Below are 9,429 nucleotides of genomic sequence, written 5' to 3' on the forward strand. Positions count from 1 at the left end.
CCGACTCATAGCAACCCTGTACAGGGTTTCTGAGGCCATAAATCTTTATGGGAGCAGAACGCCTTCTCTTTCTCCCACGGAACAGCTGGTAGTTTCGAACTGCTGACCTTGCGGTTCTCAGCCCGATTCGTAACCATTACACTACCAGAGCTCACTCGCTCTCTCTCTACTCTCTCTCTCTCTGTCTCTCTCTCTATATATGTATATTTGATTTATATTCTAAAAATAGTATTTAGTTGCCATCGGTATTAATGTGCAGTGTGTAAGTTTCTTTCCACTTCACATTGGTTTTAAGCTCTATTTATGTTGATGGGTGCCTCTCAGAGTTTTACTTTTACTGCTGCATAGTATGTTATTGCAATACTTATCGGTCAGTTTGTCATAGTGTAGTTCCTTTGGTGTTACTGATGCTTGAAGCTATGCCATTGGAATTTGAATTCCATGCAGTATCACCCTAAGTGGACAGATTGCAACAAAGCTTTAAAAAAAAAAAAAAAAAAGACATACTACAAAGAACTAGAGGCAGACCACTTCTGAATGTTTAGTCACCAAAAAGTTTATGAATATCAGCAGAATATTTTCTGATGAAGTCCTGGAAGATGAGCCCCTCAGGTTGTAAGGCAAACAAAATATGACTTGGGAAGAGTGACCTCCTCAAACAAAATATGACTTGGGAAGAGTTGGCCTTAGTGACATGGATGAAGTTAAGCTTTGCAAACATTCATTTGGTGATGAGCATGACTAAAAATGAGAAGAAAGAGCTACACACCTCCATTCATAACCAGAACATGGAATGTACAACATATGATTCTGGAAATATTGTTCTTGTTCAAAACTGAAGTAGAACACCTACAGATAAACATTCTAGGCATTACTGAGGTTAAATGGATGTGTATTAGCCATTTTTAATTGAACAAGTATATGGTGTACAATGTTAGGAACAAGATATTGAAGAAGAATGGTGTGTCATTATCGTTTGAAAGAGAATTTCAAGACCTATCTACAATGTTGTCTGTGATAGGATAATGCCCATACATCTACATGTGAGTCCTGCTGTGGCACTGCTGGTTAATGCACTGGACTGCAAGTTCTGTTTGAACTGCAAAGTCAGTGGGTCAAGCTCACCAGTCGCTCCTTGGAAACCTATATAGAGTCACAATGGGTCGGGACTGAATCAACAGAACTTAACAACAACAACAACAACATCTGGAGTCCTGGTGTGGTGCCGTGGGTTAATGCACTGGACTGCAAAGTTGGTTTGATCCAAAGGACAGCAGTTCAAGTTCACCAGCTGCTCATCAGAAACCCTATACAGGGTCACTATAGGTCAAAAATGACTTGACTGCACTTAACAACAACAACATGAGAGACCATTTAAAACCATTATTATTAAATTCCACCCATTGTGTGTCCATTTGTCATGCTATGGTACCTTTGTGTTGCTGTGATGTTGGAAAATACACCACCAGGATTCTAAATGACAGCACGGTCACCCATGGTAGACAGGTTTCAGCTGAACTTACAGACTACGACAAACTAAGAAGAAGGAGAGGTGGACCATTTCTGCATGTTTAACTATTGAAAACCTTATGAACAGTACCGTAACACTGTCAGCAGCAGAATATTGAATATTAAAACATTATGAATAGCCCCATAAAATTGTAAGATATAGTGCCGGTAGATGACCCCCTCAGCTTGGAAAGCATTCAAAATGTAAATGGGGAAGAGTTGCCTCCTCAAAGTAGAGTTGACTGATATCACACAAATGGAGTAAATCTTTGGGATCTTCATTTGCTGATGGGGCAAAACTCAAAATGTGAAGAAACAGCTGTCAAGACCCTTTCATAATCCATTCAAGGAATAATGAAGCATAAAAATTGGATGTTGTCAAAAATGAAATTAAATACATGAATATTGATATATTAGTGAGGTGAAATGTACTGTTACTGGAAATTTTTAATGTAACAGTCAATCACAGGATTTACTATGCCAGAAATGATAACTTGAAGAGGAATGGCATCATGATCATCATCAAAAGGAACAATTCAGTATTTATCATCAAATATGGTGCTGTCTGTAAAGGATACATATGCCTGCAATGAAGACAAGTTGAGACCGCTATTATTCAGTTTTACCCAAAATGACACTAAAGTCAACAATGTATGAAAATGGAGAATTCTACCAACTTTTTCAGTCTGAAAGTGATCAAACATGCAATCAACAGGTATTGATAATTAATGGCAGATTAAGGAGAAGTGTGGTGCAGACCTCTGCCAGCAATGGCACAGAATACCAGATGCAGTACATTGGAGAGACTGTCACAGAACTCTGAACTACATATAAAGGAATATTTAGAAAATTCAAATGCTTACTGCTGGTGGAATTTGTAGCAGAAGCAAGAATGGTGATGTTTTTCTGATCTGCGGCTGCCAGTCGCTCCCATGAAGCATGAAGGAGCTGGTGAAGGATCAGAAAAGCAGTCCCACCACAGAGGTCTGACTGATCTTTGGAGATAAAGGTGAGGACTTTTTTATTCCTGTTCAGTGGTTTCTCACTGTCTGTGCACCTCCAATCTGGTGACTAGAGGGGTGTCTGAGCAAGTGGACAACCCCCTACACCCAGAGGGGTCTACTATGTATGGACAAAGATGTGCTCTGCAAAGACCACCGTACACAAAATCTAAGGGGGAAGAGACTGGTTTAAACAGAATGGTCTCCCAGAACGCCCCAGCTGGCCCTGAACTGTTTATCACTAGGAGAATGTCCTGAACGAAGGTTGTGGAGGGATAGACAGAGAGACTACAAAGGAAACAGGCCAAAAATTAAATCCTGAGTTATGTCATGAGGGGCAAAAGTAACATCTTGAAATTTCTCAGGCAGCCTTGAAGGCAAGGAGCCAAGAGAGGGGCATTAAAGTAATACTCATATTTTGCTACAGATTTGTTTTTATATTCTGCTATTCTAGACTGTAGTATCCAATCTGATTTTTTTTTTTACTGGTATTGTTTTGGTTTGTTGTTGTTGTTGTTGTTAAGTACCATGGAATTGGTTCCAACGCATAGTGACCATGCACAGGGTTTCCATAGGACCCTCTTTTACTTTCAGGGGGCTCCTTCTCTCCCTACATTACCAAAAAAAAAAAAAAGACATCAATTGTGGTCCTATATCCAAGCTACAATAACACCCTATAAAATCCTACCATCCAGGCAAGAGCCAATACCAGCTGCTATACACCAGATAGACAGCCAACACCTGCTACAGTTACTCTGAGTTGTGTAATAAGGGAAAAGGAAATCCCATCTCCTGATCACATCTACCTAGAGGCAATCAGAAAGTTTAAAAATACATCACCATGCATTCATCTAATTAATGAAAACACATCTAATTATTGAAGATGCCCAGGAAACAAATGACCTTACCGGCACATGTCCAGAAACATGATAGAGTAACTGAGACAAATAAGCTAGAAGTAGACCTATACTTCCCATTGGAAGGAGGGTAGGCTTTGAAACTGCCTGAGAAGGAATTCAGGAGAAAATTATTGAGGTACATTCAAATGTTCCACAAAGTAGTTGAGAAAAATAAGGAAGAAGTCAGGAAAGCACTATAGGGACAATCAAATAAAATAGATAAAGCATTGGAAACAATTCAAAACCTTCAAAAAGAGGTCCAAATGATTAATAATAAAATATCCGAATTGGAAAATTCGCTGAAAGGGCAAAGGAGTAGAATTGAAGAGACAGAAGCCAGAACCAGTGAGTTGAAAGACAAATCTCTCACTATTTCTAAGAGAGACGAGCAAGCAGAAAAAGGATTTTAAAAATCCGAAGAAAGTCTAAGATTCATATGGGACAACATAAAGAGGAATAACTTGAGAATTATTGACATTCTGGTACAGGAAGAATTACACAAGTCCACAGAGGAGATAATTGAAGAGGTGCTGGAAGGAAAATTCCCTAACCTCCTGAAAAACTAAATGATAAGCATTCAAGAAGTTCAATGAACCCCTGGAAGGATAGAACCCAAAAGAAAATCACCAAGACATGTCATAATCAAGCTCTCCAAAATCAAAGACAAGGAGAGAATCCTGAAAGCAGAGAGGGAAAAGAAAAGTGTCACATAAAAAAGCAAGCAAATCAGAATAAGCTCTGATCTCTCAGGAGAAAGCATGCAGGCAAGAAGGCATTGGAGAGACATATATAAAACATGGAAAGAAAAAAAAAACTGCCTATCAAGAATCATCTATGCAGCAAAGCTGTCAATCAAATATGACAGTGTAATAAAAGCATTACAGGATAAACAGAAACTAAGTTATTTTGTCAAAACCAACCCAATGTTTCAAAACATCCTAAAGGGATTTCTTTGAACTGAGAACCAACAAGAACAAATACAAACAGAGATTGACATACATGGCAGCACCACCCAGAAATCAATTGACAGATGGAAGAGTCCAGAACAGAACAAAACTACAATAATGAATTCAGAGTATCTGGGAGGTCAGTCTATGATCAAAACAACTATAATATGAAAGGAGGTAAAGACATAGCAACAGAGATCCTGCTGGTGAGGAAGTCAAGTAGATTGCAGGATAAAATAGACTGTTATAAATGGAGATAAAAGTTAATAGATTATACGGTAACCTCAAAGAAATTAATACTACACAGCATACCAAGAAAATGAAAATCCAAGAAAAACATGGAAACATTAAAACTATGAAGAAACTGACAAGAAATAACTCAAAAAAACATGAACTCAGCATAGGATGGCATGCAAAACAAAGAAACCAGAAGCACCACAAAAAAAACCACAACAACAAAAAAAATGACAGCAATTAATTCATACCTATCAATAATTACACTGAATGTCAATGGATGAAATACACCAGTTAAGAGATGGAGAGTGGCAGAATGGATAAGAAAAAAAGACCCTTCAATATGCTGTCTTCAAAGACAAAAATAGACTAAAAGTTAAAGGATAGGAAAAAATATACCAAGCTAATTGCAATAAAACAAAAGCAAGAGTGGCAATACTAATGTCGAATAAAATAAACATTAAGACAAAAACCAGCATGATAGCTAAAGATGGACGTTATCTCATGATTAAAGGGACAATTGAACAAGATGACATAACTATAATAAATATCTACACGCCCAATGAAAGAGCTCCAAAATACATAAAGCAAACTCTAATAGATTTGAAGAAAGAAATAGACAAATCTACAATAATAGTGAGAGCTTATAATACACCACTTTCTAAAAAGGACAGAATAACCATAAGGAAACTTGACAAAGGCACAGAGGAACTAAACAACACAATCAGCCAGCTTGACCTCAAAGATGTGTACAGAACATTCAACCCAACTACTGCACAATACATATTTTTTCCAGTGCACATGAAATATTCTGAAGAATAGACCATACGTTAGGCCACAAAATAAACCTCCATAAATTTACAAACATCAAAGAACTTCAAAACATCTTTGTAGACCACAGTGCTTTAAAATTAGAAATCAACAATAGGAAGACCAAGGAAATAAAGTCAAATACAGGGAAACTGAATAACACCCTGCTGAAAAACGACTGGGTGCTAGAACAAATAAAACTTGAATTCACAAAGCTCCTAGAAACAAATGAGAATGAAAACAAAACATACCAAAATCTTTGGGACATGGCAAAAGCAGTGCTGAGAGGACAATTTATTGCAATAAATGCATACATCCAAAAAGCAGAAAGAACCAAAATCAACACATTAACACATCTCCAACAACTAGAAACAGACCAACTAAGCAAACCTACAGTCAACGAAAGAAAAGTAATAATAAAGATTAGAGCAGAAATAAACAAGACAGAAAACAGAAAAACTATAGATAGCATCAACAGAACAATAAACTGGTTCTTCAAAAAGATTAATAAAATTGATAAACCATTGGCAAAACTAACAAAAGAAGACAGGGAGAAGACACAAATAACACACATAGGAAACCACATAAGTGATGTCACAACAGAACCAATAGAAATAAAAAGGATTATAATATATTACGAAGAGTTGTACTCCAATAAATTTGAAAATCTAGAGGACATGAATACATTCTTAGAAAAACATGACCTACCTAAACTTACACAGAGTGAAGTAGAAAACTTGACAGATCTATAACAAAGGAAGAAATTGATCAGGTCATCAAAAAACTCCCAACCAAAAATAGTTAAGGTCCAGATAGCTACACTGGTAAGTTTTACCAAACATTCAGGAAAAAGCTATTGCCAATTCTACTCATATTATCCTGGAATATGGAAAAGGATGGAAAACTTCCTAATACGTTTTATGAAGCAAGCATAACCCTCATACCAAAACCATGGAAGGACATAACTAAGAAAGAAAATTATATACCAATATCCCTTATGAACATAGATGCAAAAATTCTCAACAAAATCCTAGCCAAAATAATTCAACAACACATCAAAAAATAATACATCATGACCAAGTGGGATTCATATCAGGGATGCAAGGATGGTTCAATATTAGAAAAACAATCAATGCAATCCACCACATAATTTTTAAAAAGGAAAGAACCACATGATCATATCGATTGATGCAGAAAAGGAATTAATAAAAATTCAACATTCATTCCTGATAAAAACACTCAACAAAGTAGGAATTTGAAGGGAAATTCGTCAACATAATTAAGAGCATATATACAAAACCAACACAATCACCATCTTTCTCAATGGAGAGAAACAGAAAGCCTTCCCTTTGTGAACAGTAACCAGACAAGGATTCCCTTTATCACCACTCTTATTCAATATTGTGTTGGATGTCTTAGCCAGAGCTATAAGACAAGATAGGGAAATGAAAGGCATCCAAATTGGTAAAGAAGAAGTAAAACTCTCTCTATTTGTGGATGATATGATCCTATACATAGAAAATACCAAAGACTTACAAAAACAAAAACAAAAAAACTACTAGAACTTATTGGAAGATTCTGCAAAGTGGCTGGGTACAAGATCAACATACAAAAATCAGTTGGATTCCTCCATAATACTAATGACAAAGCTGAAAAGGAAATTAGGAAAGCAATACCATTTACAATAGCTGCCCAAAGGATGAAATATTTATATACAAAGAAAACTACAAAACACTACTACAAGAAACCAAAAGAGACTTACAAAAATGGATGAATATACTATGCTACTGGATAAGTAGACAACACTGTGACAATGTCAATACTACCCAAAGCAGTCAACACATACAACACAATCCCAATCCTGATTCCAAGGACAGTCTTCAAAGAGATGGAAAAAACATTTATAAACTTTATATGGAAAGGAAAGAGACTCAGGATAAGCAAAGCACAGCTTAAGAAGAAGAATAAAGTTGGAAGCCTTTCACTCCCTGGTTTCAAAATTTACGGCATGACTACAGTGGTCAAAATAGCCTGGTACTGGTACAATGAAAGTTGTACAAATCAATGGAACAGAATTGAGAATCCATACATTAACTCATCCACATACAGCCAACTGATCTTTGACAAAGGGTCAAAATACATTGAATGGGGAGGGAGGAGGTAGTCTCTTTAACAGATGATGCTTGCAGCACTGGAAATTGATATGCCAAAGAGTGAAACACCATATACAAAACCTGACTCAACATGGATTAAAGACCTAAATGTGAATCCCAGAATTACAAAGTCATCAATGAAAAAATAAGTACAAACTGATTCAAGGCACACACAGACTACAAAACATTGTGAAAATTGCACAAACAAAAGAAGACAAAATAGATGATTGGGACATACTAAAACTTAGAAACTTCTGTGCATCAAAAGATTTCACCGAAAGAGTAAAAAGGAAGCCCACAGAATGGGGAAAAATCTTTTGCAATAACATATCAGACAAGGGACTAATTTCTAAAATCTATAGGAAACTACAACACCTCTACAAGAAAAAGACAAATAACCCAATTAAAAATGGGCACAGGACATGAACAGGCACTTCACCAAGGAAGACCTTCAGGCAGGCAACAACTATATGTAGAAATGCTCATGATCATTAGCTATTGTTGTTGTTGTTAAGTTGTTAAGTGCTGTCGAGTCGATTCCAATCCATAGTGACCCTGTATAGGGTTTCCAAGGAGCCACTGGTGAGCTTTAACCACTGACCTTGCAGTTCAAATGACTTTGCAGTCTGATGCATTAGCCCACAGCGCCACAGAGATGCAAATCAAAACAACAATGAGATATCATCTCACTCCAGCAATAACAGCAAAATTCAAAAAAAAGCAAAGGACAATAGATGCTGGAGCAGCTGGGGACTTTAGACACAGAGAAGGAGAGGGGCTGTGTGCTGACAACCAGGGGGTAGAGAGGGCAGGCTTGTAGTATACACCCTTTGGTTGGTTAATGATGCATGGAGGGGATTGTAACCATGGCAATGAAACGATATACCATAGGATGAATGTAAAACTAATGTTCTCCCATGTAAACTATCAAATAATTCACAATAAAACATTAAAAGAACGAAAGAACGCAGAATGGTAACAGGAAACATGGAGAAGAAATGGGAGAAGTGATGGTACATGGAGGGAATTGCAATCAGTGAGATGACACAAAATGCGGATGAATTGTTGAATAGAAAACTGGTGATCGAATCGGTAAATCTTCACCCAATTTACAATAAATTTTTTTTTTTTTTTTTTAAAGAGAGAGTAAGTGTTATGTTAAGCTTCTTAGATTTGGTGACTGCTTAATTTCGCAGCATACCATATTCTGACTGGTACTACCAGTGAAAGCAATTCTGTTTCAAGCACTTTATGAAAACCAGAGAAGTACACACGGGAATCGCTTACAGAACATTGGGAACAGAAATAAAAGAAGCAGGTACTTTTCGGCTGAATATATTCTAGTTAATGAAACTGTCATTTTCCATGTATGCCTTTAAATTACTGTAGCTAAGCAAAATAGCTCAAGGCATTTTAAATTTATGCTTGTGTTATGTATGAATAGTATTTTTATAGAAATAATTTTCCTTTTCGTGATTTTAAGATATTTATAGCTACATTTAAGATTTATAATAAAGGGCAAGGTTTGGCTTTATAGAAAATTTCAGGAACATAAGAGGGGGTTTCAAAATGCTCATGGAAAAATCCCATTATTTTTTCATTCCATTGGTCCACTAATTTTTGAAGCCACCTTATATTTATTATTTTTAAAATCAATGAAAGCCCATAGCATGCAAGGTTAAATCTATGAACGATAGGGAAGTAAATGCCTTAACCCAAGTTTTAATGTGCCCACAGTTGCTGTGGAGTCCTGGTATGGCTCTGTGGATTAATGCCCCAGAATGCAAAGTCATTTGAACTGCAAGGTTGGTGGTTCAAGCTCACCAGCTGCTCCTTGGAAGCCCTATACAGAGTCACTATGAGTCGGAATCGACTC

The sequence above is a fragment of the Chrysochloris asiatica genome, unplaced genomic scaffold (genome assembly GCF_000296735.1).
Source record: "Chrysochloris asiatica unplaced genomic scaffold, ChrAsi1.0 scaffold00231, whole genome shotgun sequence".
NCBI classification, from domain to species: domain Eukaryota; kingdom Metazoa; phylum Chordata; class Mammalia; order Afrosoricida; family Chrysochloridae; genus Chrysochloris; species Chrysochloris asiatica.